This window comes from Macaca thibetana, chromosome 6 (assembly GCF_024542745.1).
Source record: "Macaca thibetana thibetana isolate TM-01 chromosome 6, ASM2454274v1, whole genome shotgun sequence".
Taxonomy (NCBI): Eukaryota; Metazoa; Chordata; class Mammalia; order Primates; family Cercopithecidae; genus Macaca; species Macaca thibetana.
In genome coordinates this window covers 159,271,479-159,285,746 of record NC_065583.1, presented here as the reverse complement: position 1 = coordinate 159,285,746, position 14,268 = coordinate 159,271,479, and the positions used below count along the sequence as shown (strand labels likewise).

The 14,268-nt window shown below is 43.7% G+C and overlaps 1 protein-coding gene and 1 pseudogene across 49 annotated transcripts in view; one reads left to right on the top strand and one right to left on the bottom strand.

Annotated features, from left to right (window-relative positions):
* The window catches only part of BASP1 (brain abundant membrane attached signal protein 1), a 1,209,505-nt gene that overhangs the window by 1,131,457 nt on the left and 63,780 nt on the right, over window positions 1-14,268 (top strand). Inside the window, exon 1 of one of the 48 annotated variants that reach the window (XM_050794710.1) lies at window positions 10,979-10,982. The exons of the other annotated variants lie outside the window; for them this stretch is intronic. The gene's annotated coding sequence lies outside the window, so the exon portion shown is untranslated. Of the gene's footprint in view, window positions 1-10,978; window positions 10,983-14,268 lie in introns of those variants that run through there. 48 annotated transcript variants of the gene reach the window in all.
* LOC126957185 (uncharacterized) overlaps window positions 1-14,268 on the bottom strand; it is a 107,481-nt pseudogene that overhangs the window by 89,427 nt on the left and 3,786 nt on the right. The window lies entirely within an intron of this gene.

The window sequence follows — 14,268 nt, the reverse complement described above, 5'->3', positions numbered from 1 at the left end:
AAAAGTACAAAATATTATCCAGGCATGGTGGTATGCTATGGTCCCAGCTACTCAGGAGGCTGAGGGGGAAGGATCACCTGCCTGAGCCTTGGAGTCGAGGCTGCAGTGAGCCATGATCATGCCACTGCACTGCAGGGTGGGGCAGAGCAAGACCCTGTATCAAAAAAAAAAAAAAAAAAAAATCTAGATTGAAAGCAATTTTCCTTTAGAATTTTGCAAGTCTTTATCTTTTTACATCTAGTATGGCCATTCTGATTCCTGATTCCGTTTATTTGTTTCCTCTTTGGAAGTCTTCTGCATCTTTTCTTTATCTCTAGGGTCCTGAGATTTCAAGATGGTGTGCTTTCTTATGATCTTTTTATTCACTCATTGGGCTTAGCACAGAGTGTGCCTTTTTAATTTGGAGACTTGTGATCCTCGGTTCTGAGAAAAGTTTGCTACAATGTCTTTGATAATTTCTTCTGTTCTTTTTCTGGAATTTCAGAAATGTTGGACCTCTTGTTTTGAATCTCTGCCTCTTCTTTTCACTTCTGTTTTCTATTCCTTGATATTTCCATTTTCCTTTCTAGCATTTCTTCCATATTATATTCTAATCCTCTATTGAAATGTGTATCTTGGTTATCACATTGTTAATTTACAAGGAATTTCTTTTGCTCTCTGAACTTGTTTCATGTCTTCCTGTTCTTATTTTATGAATATACTTTCTTCTTTAATAGCTCTGAGGATATTGATATTATGTATATATCTCCAATTCCTGCATCATCTATTTTCTTTGGAGTCCTTCCCAGCAGACTTCTCTAGTTCAGGTTGCATCTTTTCTTTTTTCTTTTCTTTTCTTTCTTTTTTTTTTGAGACAGAGTTTCAATCTTGTTGCCCAGGCTGGAGTGTAATGGTGTGATCTTGGCTTACTGCAACCTCGACCTCTTGTGTTCAAGCGATTCTCCTGCCTCAGCCTGCTGAGTAGCTGGGATTACAGGCACCTGCCACCGTGCCTGGCTAATTATTATTATTATTATTTGTATTTTTAGTAGAGACTGGGGTTTTGCCATGTTGGTCAGGCTGGTTTTGAACTCCTGAACTCAGGTGGTCCACCTGCCTTGGCCTCCCAAAGTGCTAGGATTACAGGCGTGAGCCGCTGCACCCAGCCATAGGTTTAAATGCCTGGTAATCCTTGGCTGTCCTTTTATAATTAAGACTAAAATACGTAAAAGCAATTTGCAAGTTTGGGCAGAGCTTGTGAAAAAGTGGGTTTCCCAGTAGGTGCCAAACACATTTTGGCTAGAGAGCCAGCTGGTCTCTTCATTAGGGAACCTGGTCTCCAGAGAAGCCTCCAGACTCCTATTGGTGGGTATTTTCCTGCTTACAGACTTCTGGGATCAGACTGTGGGACATGGAATGCGCACTCTTGCATCAATATGCTGACTAAGGTTAATTTCCCCATTTCCAGGTCTGCGCCTCAACCTCCCTCCTCTCTGCTTATCAGTAACAAACAACTGGACTGGCGCCTCTTGGAGTCAGTTTCTCCAGACATGTTTGCAGACAAGGGTGGGAGTCAGGGAGCTTGGAGGTGCTTGCCTCTTGAACGATTTGGAGGGAACCCCTGCAACTTTTTGATATCCCCTGCCTCCAAGTCCTGGACCTTGGAGGGCTTCTGAGGTGACAGGCTTTCAGACCCTCCAGTGAAAGAATTACAGTGTAAACTGTTTTCTTCTTCACTCAAGGGCCCCAATGAAGGAATATTGCTGTGAATTACCTGAATGGGTGGAGTCTGTGGTGCTTGATCTAGGTGGAAAGAATCTGTGGGCACTGCGGCTCAGAATCGACATCACTCAAGACGTTTTTGTTAACATGCAAACATTCAAAACTGTATGAACAGCACTAAGTTGACATCAGTTTGAAAGTACATTTGCATTCTTTGGGACCTTAGAATGCATCTGCATTCTTGACATTCAGCTATGTCAAGGGGATTTCAAAATAATTCTAATTTGGCACGAAATAGGCCTGGCTCTGTTACCCTTCCCTAGCACAGATAGGGGAGGGTGCATTTTCCTTTCCTAGGTGCCAAGAGCTCACTATCACAAGTGGAAGAAGACAATCATTCAATAGAATTGAATCAAAAAAAATTAAGAGTGTCTTAGGTTGAGTAGTTTCTTCTTATTAGTTGTATTGAGCAAAGAAATGTGTACCTTCTTAACTACAAGAGGCCACAAAGGCAGAGTTGCAGTGCCAGGGAAATTAGTGCTAGTGGCCCGAGAAATATTCTGGAGCACATGCGTCCCACAAATTGGCACTTCATCCTCTGCGCTTCTCACTGCTTTCCATGGAGAAGATATCGTAGCCTCTTTATTGGACTCTAAATCTCATTTCAAACCTCTGAATTTTGCCAACACCTTGTAAGGGAAATTAGATAGTCCTACATGGGCTTTTATCCTCAATATGGCAGATAAACTGAATGAATGGTGATCGAGGTTATTAATAACTTAATATATATTCATTGCTTAAGATATACTACACATGGGGCTGAGGGTTTTACAGATATGAGCTCACTTATTCTCACAGCCACCATATATTGTGTCAGTTAACTTGGACTAAGTAATGCCTCAGTTAAAAAATAGTCCCCAGCTCTCAGAGGCTCACAGCCATTCATGTTTACTTCTCGCCCACATGCCGTGTCCGTCGTGGGGCTGTGTCACGGAAGAAAGGGCAGCACGTGGGTGGAGATTGGTAGTCTCGAGGCAAACAGAAAGGAGCGATGGCAAGCCAGGAGCTAGCTCTTGAACTTCTGTTCAGATGTGAAACACATCACATCTCCCCTCAATTCAATGGCCAAAGCAAGTCACAGGGTCCCTTCTGACCTCAATGGGCCAGGGAGGTTTTATCCTACTACATGGAAGGGCATCTCAAATCCCATGGCCACGTGTGATATCAGCAGGTGGGGAAAGCACAATCCTCCGCCAGGGAGGGCCAACAAATGGGTAATACAAACCCCCACAGATAGATACTGTTATTCTCCCACTTTACTGGTGAGGAAAATGAAGCAGGGTAAGGATGGCGTCCACTTCTCCAACTCTATAAACGAAGCAATTGATCTGAACACTTAAAAGACTGTATAGATTTGACTTAATTCAAATGCAAGCAAAGCAAAACAGAACAAAAATATAGTGTCAGTGACATAATCACACAGAAGCGTCAGAATCAAACCCTATATGTCACTTTTCTTTTTTTTTTTTGAGTCAGAGTCTCACTCTGTCTCCCAGGTTGGAGTGCAGTGGCACAATTTTGGCTCACTGCAACCTCCGCCTCCCAGGTTCAAGCAATTCTCATGCCTCAGCCTCCTGAGTAGCTGGGATTATAGGCGCCCACCACCACACCCAGCTGATTTTTGTATTTTTAGTAGAGATGGGGTTTCACCATATTGGCCAGGCCGGTCTTGAACTCCTGACCTCAGGTGATCCACCTGCCTCAGCCTCCCAAAGTGCTGGGATTACAGGCGTAGGCCACCACCCCCAGCCTATATGCCACTTTAAAAAAAAGAACAAAAATTAATTTTCACCTGAATTTTCAATATCCCAGGATGTAGTTAGGGGAAAAAAAATCAAATGTTAAGAAATTCTCTGTAAGGAAAAACACCAAGAGATTTCTTTTCAAAAGAGCCAGTCTAAGGCTGGGTGTGGTGGCTCACGCCTATAATCCCAACACTTTGGGAGGCTGAGGCGGGCAGATCAGTTGAGATCAGGAGACCCACCTGGACAACATGGTGAAACCCTGTCTCTACCCAAAATTACAAAAGTTAGCCAGGCGTCGTGACACATGCTTGTAGTCCCAGCTACTCGGGAGGCTGAGGCAGGAGAATCGCTTGAACCCAGGAGGCAGAGGGTGCAGTGAGCCGAGATTGCTCCACTGCACTCCAGCCTGGTGACAGAGCGAGACTCTGTCTCAAAAAAAAAAAAAAAAAGTTCACTTAAAAGTCATCCTGGGCTTATTACTTATTACACAGTGGAAATTAGCCAAGCAGGCGACACTGTGTTTTTTTTGAACAAGCCTGCCACCTTGTGGTTATTTGGAAAACCAGACTGGCAAAATCAGGGCTCTGCAGTGCCTTTGCTTCCCCACATACTTATTGAGTGTCCTAATGTCACAGTCACCAAGCCCTGTTCTAGGCTCTGAGCTTACAACAGTGAATGAAATGGACAAGGAGCCACACTATTCTGGAGTTTGTGTCTCATAGCATAAGAACACGTGTATCTAAGTTAGTATTTGGAAACGTATCCCACCTTCATCAACCTCTTAACCTAACAGCCTACCTACGTGTGAGCCCCTCTTCCCTATCATTCTCCGTCCTGTAGGTGGGCAAAATGCCCCTGTTCCTATGAAGCCCATCCCGTCCCTGTTTCCATTCCCTGGACCCAAACACACCTTGCCTTTTCCAGGACTTCACATCTGTATCAGGCCCCTCTTCCTCCAACATTCAGCTTTCTGGCCCTTGCATACCCATCAGCATAGACACACGCTCTCAAAGCCTTCATTACAAAACCTTTTCCATAATCCAAAATTCTCTCTAGCTAATGCTGCATTTCTCTGCTTCCTGTCACAACCAATAAAACTTCTGGAAAGTTTCGTCTGTGTTCACTGCCTCCATTCCCCTCCTCTCGTCTTAGCCCAGGGCATCTGTTATCACCACTCCACTGCAACCTGGACAGCCGGGGCCACACACCACGCCCATCCCCAAAGCGCCCCACGGTCCTCACCTCACTCTGGCCCTCAGCACTGAACACAGCAGATGGCTGCCCTTGCTTCCTTCCAGCAAGCCTTTGTGGCTCTCAACTAGTGGTGCCCTGTACCCACTACCATCCTCTCCTCATGATCTCAGGGCTGGCTCTCACGGTTCAGCTCTCCTCCTCCTACACGCCTTCTGCGAGCGTTCATTAGACAGCGGCCCCTTCTGAGAGGAAGCACTATCTGGGGTGACCTTATTCTTTTTACCCCTGATGCTGGCAAGCCCTGCATCTGCCCTGTTGATTGCTGAATTCGCAGCACTCAGGAATAGCTTCCAGCGTTTAGGAGGTGACCCAAATTATGTTTAGTTTGCATATGTTTAAAATTCATGTTGCAATAGTGGCCACCCCATCCTATCCTGGCGTCGGGGTAATCTGGCATTTCAAAAACAGAGGCAGGAAGGCGTTGAACTGACTGGAGAAGCAGGTTTGGCACTGAGAAGATCCTTTAACCTCAATGTGTCCTAGATTTCCAATTCATAATATGAGGAAATTGGACTACAGTGGAGGTGACAATGACATATCAGCTTTGGGGTGAGATCAGATTAATTGACAATAGAATCTGGGGCATAGTATTACGAAAACTTTTTAGCCACAGAAAGAATGCTTTGATTGATTGATATTGATTGGTTATCAATATCTACCCCGAATGTGGGAGGGGACTTGGCTGTGTATTTTTGAACATGGTTTCTTTCAGTTCTAAATTTTAAAGAGTGTTTTAAAAAACTTTTCAAAACTTTGTTTTTTCAACTGAATTATTTTATTTTATTTTATTTTTTTGAGACGGAATCTCGCTCTGTCACCCAGGCTTGAGTGCAGTGGTGCGATCTCGGCTCACTGCAACTTCTGCCCCTGGGTTCCAGCGATTCTCCTGCCTCAGCCTCCCAAGTAGCTGGGACTACAGGCATGTGCTACCATGCCTGGCTAATTTTTGCATTTTTAGTACAGACAGGGTTTCACCATGTTGGCCAGGCTGGTCGCGAACTCCTGACCTCAGGTGATCCACCCATCTCGGTCTCCCAAAGTGTTGAGATTACAGGCATGAGCCACTGCACCCAGCCTCAGTTGAATTTTAGATTTGAATCAGACAAACTTTTGAAGGGTTCTCAACATGTAGTGATATAATAAAAATGAAATCCAGACTCAAAATTATTAAACTGCAGTCTTCAGGAATTAATCTAAGATAACTGAAAATAGATCTGCATCTATTCATTTAGCGAGGATTCATCTGCTATCCTATATCATGAGGCAAAAGTATTATATTGTAGAATATTAAAAAATCTCCTATTCAGAAAAATGTCTTGCACTAAACCTGGCATTTATGTTGCTTGCTATTTCATTTCTTTTTATCTCTGTGCCTTTTAGTTGGCTGACATTACTTGCTTTCTTTCCCCCATTTTGCTTCTCTACAAGGAGATAATTCCAGACTACATTGGCAGATATTTCAAGCTATATTTCAATTACTAGGATATTGTGAAATTCATGAGATTAAAATAAAATAAACCTCAGAAGGGAGTATAAACCTCTCCTAATGGAAATCGGGATTAAATTCAAATTGTCATCACCTTATGTCATAAATGTTTTGAGTGGATGTTAAAAAACAATGAAATGTATTTAAATAAATGAAAGAATGTACAGAGTTAACCTTAGTGAAAAGAAAAAATAATGATTTGAGAATGTGGAAATAATCACATGAAATTCTGTACATGACATGTTAAAAAATTAGAGAACTTTTTTTTCTCCATTTATTTGTTGCTCCTAGATAATTTCCTAAGGTAGACAAGATAACACATATTAAAGCAATTTGAGTTATTTGAAAGGAACCTTCAAACTCACATTATTATAGTTTAGGAGTGATTTTAGGAGGAGCAAATTATTAACGATATAGATCAGGAATGGCCAAACTGCTTCCCTTGTGTCAAGAGTAACCTGCTACGTGTTATGTAAATAAAGTTTTATTGGAACATAGCCATGTCCATTTGTTAACACATTGTCTGTGGCTGCATCCTAGTACAGTGGCAGTGGTGGATAGTGTCAACAGAAATCTCATGGCTTTCAAAGCCAAATATATTCACTATTTGACCCTTTATGAAAAATTTTGCTGACTTCTGCTCTAGATTATCAGCATCTCTATAGACTCTGAATTTTTGAAGGCATGGACTCTGTGCCTAAACTTAGTTTTCCACTGCTTTTAAAAAGATATGTCACCCGGGTGCCGTGGCTCATGCCTGTAATCCCAGCACTTTGGGAGGTCGAGGCGGGAGGATCACCTGAGGAGTTTGAGACCAGCCTGGGAAACACAGTGAAACCCTGTCTCTACTAAAATACAAAAAATTAGCTGGCTGTGGTGGCAGATGCCTGTAATCCCAGCTAGTCGGGAGGCTGAGGCAGGAGAATTGCTAGAACCTGGGAGGTGGAATTTGCAGTGAGCTGAGATCCACCACTGCACTGCAGCCTGGGCGACACAGCAAGACTCCATCTCAAAAAAAAAAAAAAAAAAAGTTAGGGTTGGGAGTGATGGCAGCTCACACCTGTAATCCCAGCACTTTGGGAGGCCGAGGCGGGTGGATCACCTGAGGTCAGGAGTTTGAGACCAGCCTGGCCAACGTGGCGAAACCCTGTCTCTACTAAAGATAATTCCAGTTACTTGGGAGACTAAGGCATGAGACTTGATTGAACGTGGGAGGTGGAGGTTGCAATGAGACAAGATCGAGCAACTGCACTCCAACCTGGGCAACAGAGGGAGACTCTGTCCAAAAAAAAAAAAAAAAAAAAAAAAAGTCAGTACTTTTGAGATTATCAGTTAATGACAACATTAAGAAATATAATGGCATGGCTGGGCCTGGTGGCTCATGCCTATAATCCCAGCACTTTGGGAAGCTGAGGCAGGTGCATCACTTGAGGTCAAGAGTTCGAGACCAGCCTGGCAAACATAGAAACCCCGTCTCTACTAAAAATACAAAAAAATTAGCTGGGTGTGGTGGTGGGCGCCTGTAATCCCAGCTGCTCCAGAGGCTGAGGCAGGAGGGTTGCTGGAACCCAGGAGGCGGAGATTGCATGAGCCAAGATTGCACCACTGCACTCCAGCCTGGGCGACAAAGTGAGACTCTGTTCCCGACCCCCGCTCCCAACAGAAAAGAAAAAGAAATATAGTGACAAACACAAGTTTATGCGGTGGGTGGCATTTTTTTTATACCAGTAGTTACATGTGTCCTTTAGGCTCATTCCACGTCCCCACCCTCAGGTGGGGTCTTCAGCGTCCCCATTCCAGAAGGAGCTCAGGAGGCTGAGGCAGGAGAATTGCTAGAACCAGGTGGTGGAGGTTGCAGTGAGCCGAGATCGCACTACTGCACTCCAGCCTGGGCTACAGAGTGAGACTCTGTCTCAAAAAAAAAAAAAATGTCAGGGCCTGGCGTGGTGGCTCATACCTGTAATCCCAGCACTTTGGGAGGCCGAGGCAGGTGTATCAACTGAGGTCAGGAGCTCAAGACCAGCCTGACCAACATGGTGAAACCCTGCCTCTACTAAAAATACAAAAAATTAGCCGGGCGTGGTGGTGGATGCCTATAATCCCAGCTACTCGGGAGGCTGAGGCAGGAGAATCGCTTGAACCTGGGAGGCGGAGGTTGCAGTGAGTGGAGATCACGCCACTGCACTCCAGCCGAGGCAACATAGCGAAATTTCATCTCAAAAAAAAAAAAAAAAAAAAAAGAAAAGAAAAAAGAAAAAGAAAAAGAAAAAGAAATTCAGTATCCCTTACAAAAAGGGATACATCAATACATCCCTCTCAAAGTTAACTGATAAGATTTGCCCTTCCTGACACATTGGAAATATTTTCTTTTATTAGATAATAGGAGTTAAATAGTCCACATTTTAATTTTTTTTCTCTTGGCTGCCAGGAAGCTGAGAGCTAAATTCCTTGGCAAACATAGCAACATACTTCAGGTTTTCCACGATAAGTCTCTGTGCCTTCTATCCTTTCAGATTCAGTACTTAGTTCTTTTTTTTTTTTAGGCAGAGTCTCATTCTGTCTCCAGGCTGGAGTTGCAGTGGTGATCTCCGCTTACTGCAACCTCTGCCTCCTGGGCTCAAGCGATTCTCCTGCCTCAGCCTCCCGAGTAGCTGGGACTACAGGCGCCAGCCACCATGCCCAGCTAATTTCTGTATTTTCAGTAGAGATGAGGTTTAGTTATGTTGGCCAGGCTGGTCTCGAACTTCTGACCTCAGGTGATCCTCCAGCCTCGGCCCCTCAAAGTGCTAGCATTACAGGTGTAAGCCACCGTGCTGGCCTCAGATTCAGTACTTAGTTCTTGTTTTATCCTTCCCTCAATGGTCCTACTGGTGGTGCTATAAAATCAGCTTCAGGGCACATTTTCTGAGTGTATTATACGGATTGACTAAGGGCTTTACATACATTTTCTTATATAATCCTTAGAACAGCCCAAGAAAGCTGGTAATATTCTTGATTTCTAGATGAAAAGATTAAGGTTAGAGAGATGAAGGAATTTGCTCAAACTCACCAAGATAGAAAATGGAGGATTTTAACTTCCATTAAAATGTTAGGATTTTAACCCTTTGGTATCTTCTCAAGCTTGTCCACTTAACCACTAAGATGTACTATCTCCCTAGTCGTGTTCCAGTGGAATTCAACATGTGTGGAAGATAACTGATCTGTAAGAACCAAATCAATTTTCCCATTTAAAAAATGATTGTTAAAAAGATGGACAGTTTGGCCGGGTGCAGTGACTCACACCTGTAATCCCAGCACTTTGGGAGGCTGAGGAAGGTGAATCATGAGGTCAAGAGATTGAGACCATTCTGGCCAACACGGTGAAACCCCGTATGTACTAAAAATACAAAAATTAGCTGGCTGTGGTGGTGCGCGCCTGTAGTCCCAGCTACTTGGGAGGCTGAGACAGGAGAATCGCTTGAACCTGGGAGGTGGAGGTTGCAGTGAGCCAAGATTGTGCCTCTGCACTCCAGCCTGGTGACAGAGCAAGACTCTGTCTCAAAAAAAAACAAAAAACAAAAAAAAACATGGACAGCTAGAGGACTTTCATCCATAGAACGGATATTAAAGGAGACTGACATGGTTACAGTAGACCAAACCTAAACAGTGTACCAACAATGGCAAAATAAAGTCTAATCTTATCAGCAATTAAATATATGCACCTTAAAACCATTTTGTACCTATAAAAAGTTGTAATAGGGCCAGGACAGTGGCTCAGGCCTGTAATCCCAGCGTTTTGGGAGGCTGAGGTGGGTGGATCACCTGATGTCAGGAGTTCAAGACCAGCCTGGCCAATATGATGAAACACCGTCTCTGCTAAAACCACAAAAATCAGCTGGGCGTGGTGGTGGGCATCTGTAATCCCAGCTACTCGGGAGGCTGAGGCATGAGAATCGCTTGAACCCAGGAGGTGGAGGTTGCAGTGAGCCCAGATCTCACCACTGCACTCCAGCCTGGTGACGGAGAGACACTTCGTCTCAAAAAAAACCCCAAAAAAACAAAAAAACAAAAAATCGTAATGATCAGGCATGGTGGCTCAAGCCTGAAATCTCAGCACCTTGGGAGGCTGAGGCAGGGGGATTGCTTGAAGCCAGGAGTTTGAGACCATCCTGCACAATAAAGTGAGACTCCGTCTCCAAAAAAAAAAAAAAAAAAGTTAGGATGCCTTGATATTGAAGCTCTTGGTTGCGCTGAATTTGTTTAATTTTATTGAAGGGCAAAAGTCATAATAATCAGCATAGCCCTGATTCAGTAGCAATGCTGTCATAGAAGATCACTCGGAGATACTGAGAAAAACACAAAAAACAATGTCATATGAAAAACAGAACTTTGTATTAGTGTTATGGGCTCATCAATATAAAAAGTAGGTTAATATATGAAGGAAGAAGGTAGGGGCTAACTATAGGCTAAAACACTCTTTTCCTGTAAGCGATACTCATTTGTATCAATGACCTCAAAATGAATAAAGCTAGACAGGGGTTTCCTTTGCACTAGAAGTGGACGGGAGACCTGCACCAGGAGGGGAATATCTTTCTATTTGCTCTGAGGTCAGAATGAGTGGAAAAATGCAACAAAGTCAAAGGAGAAGTGCCAGGGTTTTGGCCCCATTCTTCACTCACACGGTGTCACTCGTTGTAAGACGAAGAAGCAGAAAGAGGCAGGAAGCAGATGTATGGTGTTAAAAAGAGTCCAGGGGGGCCGGGCGTGGTGGCTCACGCCCGTAATCCCAGCACTTTGGGAGGCCGAGGCAGTCGGATCACCTGAGGTCAGGAGTTCAAGACCAGCCTGGCCAATATAGTGAAACCCAGTCTCTACTAAAAACACAAAAATTAACTGGGTGTGGTGTTGAGTGCCTGTAATCCCAGCTACTTGGGAGGCTGAGGCAGGAGATTCATTTAACCAGGGAGGCGGAGGTTGAGGTGAGCCAAGATAGTGCCACTGCACTCCAGCCTGAGCTACAGAGAGAGGCTTCATCTCAAAACAAGACAAAACAAAACAAAACAAACAAACACAAACCCACAAAAACAGCCCAGGGGAAGTTGATAAGAAGGCAGGCTTCAACCAGTGATTTCTTAGCCCTGAACAGGAAACCTGAGCAACTCCTAAAATTGTATATTCTGATTACCAAAGTAACAAATAGTCATTGCAAAGACATTTGTTCAACATAAAATGTTATAATATGGCATGAAAGCTAAGCTGTCCTCTATCCCACCTCTGAAATGACACCAGTACCCAGCGAGATCCACTCTTAGCAGTCTGGGGTATTTTCCCATGTTTTTGTTTATAACATCAATGGGACAGTCTCTACACACTGTTCAGCAACTTGCTAGAGGCATCTAAGAAGTTTTTGACAACTTCCCTTGTGTTTGATTTTGATAAAACTAATATCTTAATTACCATGAAATTGCTTTTCTTTTTCTGTCCAAGTTTTTCCAGGAACACCGAGGCTTCAAGATGGTGACCATGATTTTCTTGTCACATCAAGTACTCTGGTACATCATATGTTCATCTACCACATTTTCATACATGCCATTCCGTTTCTCTTAAAACAATTGACACAGTAGCTGGGTTTTACTCGTTTGTTCAAACCTGGCTCTCTTATTTCTTATCATCTTACTTTCTTCCTGTGGAAAGAAATCATTCTTTCTGATACTGAGTTGAACTTATCTGAGTAGGAGATTCCTAGGCTTGAAATGCAAGAGGGTTATGTTATCTGTTTGGGAGTCTTAGGGAGTTTATCAAAAGAGCACAGTTAGGTAGACACTGGAATTTGGTCCATATTTGCACTTTAGAGAAGTAGGCAAAGCAGCATCCCTTCATTTATTTACTTATAGTAAAAATGTGCATCCTTTGCATTCTGTTTAGCAACTTGCTTTTGCACTTACCAATTTATTTTGGGCAGCATTCCTTGCACCGAAGTTACAGTAGAAATATTCTGATTATGGTAAGGGCTAATCCGAGAGTAGAAGCAGGTGGTGCTGAGGAGCGGACGCGGCACACGCTGTTTAACACTAGGATCTCTACAGTCTCCATTATTCAAAGGTGGAGCCATGTGAATAATTGTTCTACAACATTCTTTATGCCATTGTAAGGTAACTTGTTCTCTGACTGGCTTAATGGGTGATTATGGGGGAAGAGTAGCCAAGGAATCGAGGACTGTTTTCCCAAGACGGAGCTTGCTATGCCATAATCCCCTCCCTGATGTCTGTAGGAACAGGGAGGCACTGCATGGAAAAAGCCGTCGCTGCTTAGGAGGCTATCACCTTTTTATCATTGGTGTGTTACAGGAAAGGGGTCCCAATCTAGACCCCAAGGGAGGGTTCTTGGATCTCGTGCAAGAAAGAATTCAGGGCGAGTCCATACACTACGTTGAAAGCAAGTTTATTAAGAAAGTAAAGAAATAAAGAGGATTACTCTGTAGGCAGAGCAGCGGCATGGGCTGCTTGGCTGGTACTTACAGTTACTTTTTTATCATATTTTAAACAAGAGGTGGATTATTCAAGAGTTTTCTGGGAAAACTGTGGTCAGTTCCTGGAACTGAGGGTTTCTCCCCTTTTTTGACCATATAAAGTAACTTCCTGATGTTGCCATGGCATTTGTAAACTGTCATGGTGCTGGTGGGAGTAATGAGGACAATCGGAGGTCACTTTCGTTGTCATCTAGGTTTGGGTGGGCTTTGGCTAGCTTCTATATCGCAACCGGTTTTATCAGCGAGGTCTCCTAGACCTTGCTGTATCTCATCCAATGACTCAGAATGTTTAACTCCTCCAAATGCAGCCCAGTAGGTCTCAGCCTTACTTTACCCAGCCCCTATTCAAGATAGAGTCGTAATGGTTTAAATGCATCTGACAATTTTACGTATTTTCTTAATAGAAAATGCTGGGCCAGGCGCTGTGGCTCATGCCTGTAATCCCAGCACTTTGGGAGGCCGAGGCGGGTGGATCACGAGGTCAGGAGATCGAGACCATCCTTGCTAACATGGTGAAACCCTGTCTCTACTAAAAATACAAAAAAAAAAAAAAAAAAAAAAAAAAAAATTAGCTGGGCGTGGTGGCGGGCGCCTGTAGTCCCAGCTACTAGGGAGGCTGAGGCAGGAGAATCGCTTGAACCTGGGAGGCGGAGCTTGCAGTGAGCCAAGATCGCACCACTGCACTCCAGCCTGGGCGACAGAGCGAGACTCTGTCAAAAAAAAAAAAAAAAAAAAAAAAGGAAAGGAAAGAAAAGAAAATGCCAGTGACTAGAAATGAACTTTGGGACTGAAAGGATAGTGGAGGAGTTACAGTCTATGGAAGGGAGAAGGGGACTGGGAATGAGAGCTGTTCAGGTGCACAGGATTGTTTTTATCTGCCTCTCATCTTGGGCAAATGTTCCTAATGTAGCACCAAGGCTAGGCTGTCCCTTCCATTTCAAGTCCGATGCTTCGTAGTAAACAAATGTTTGCTCAGGTTTCCCAGCTATCCTTTTACAGTACATGAAGAGGAAATTAAATAGGGAAACAAGGTTAAGTCATTTTCTTCCAGTTACTCAGTGTGCAGTAACAGGGAATGCAATTCAAAATCCCTGCTTTTAATAGTTGACATTCCTCTTGAAACTATTGCCTCAATTTGCGTTAGAGTGGAGAATGGTGGTTAATGAAGGACTCCGCAGGCACTGTGCATCGCAGGCCCTTGTTAAAATTTCTCCATTAAATTTTGTGCCTCCAAGCCTTTTGCCCTGCTGAAGATACCCTAAACCACAGCAAGAGGCAGCTTCCCTCTGCAGCATGCGCTCTTAGGGAAAAAAAAAAAATCAGGCATTTTCCAACTGGGTAGCATCTTTATGCTCATTTAAACCTGGGTTTCTCAACTTTGCCGTTATTGACATTTTGGCCCAGAATGTCTGTCATGGGGTTGTCCTGTGTTCATTGTGGGATGTTCAGCAGCATCCCTGGCTTCTACCCACTAGATGCCAGTAGCACTTTTTCCTCCTCATCCTTTCACCTAT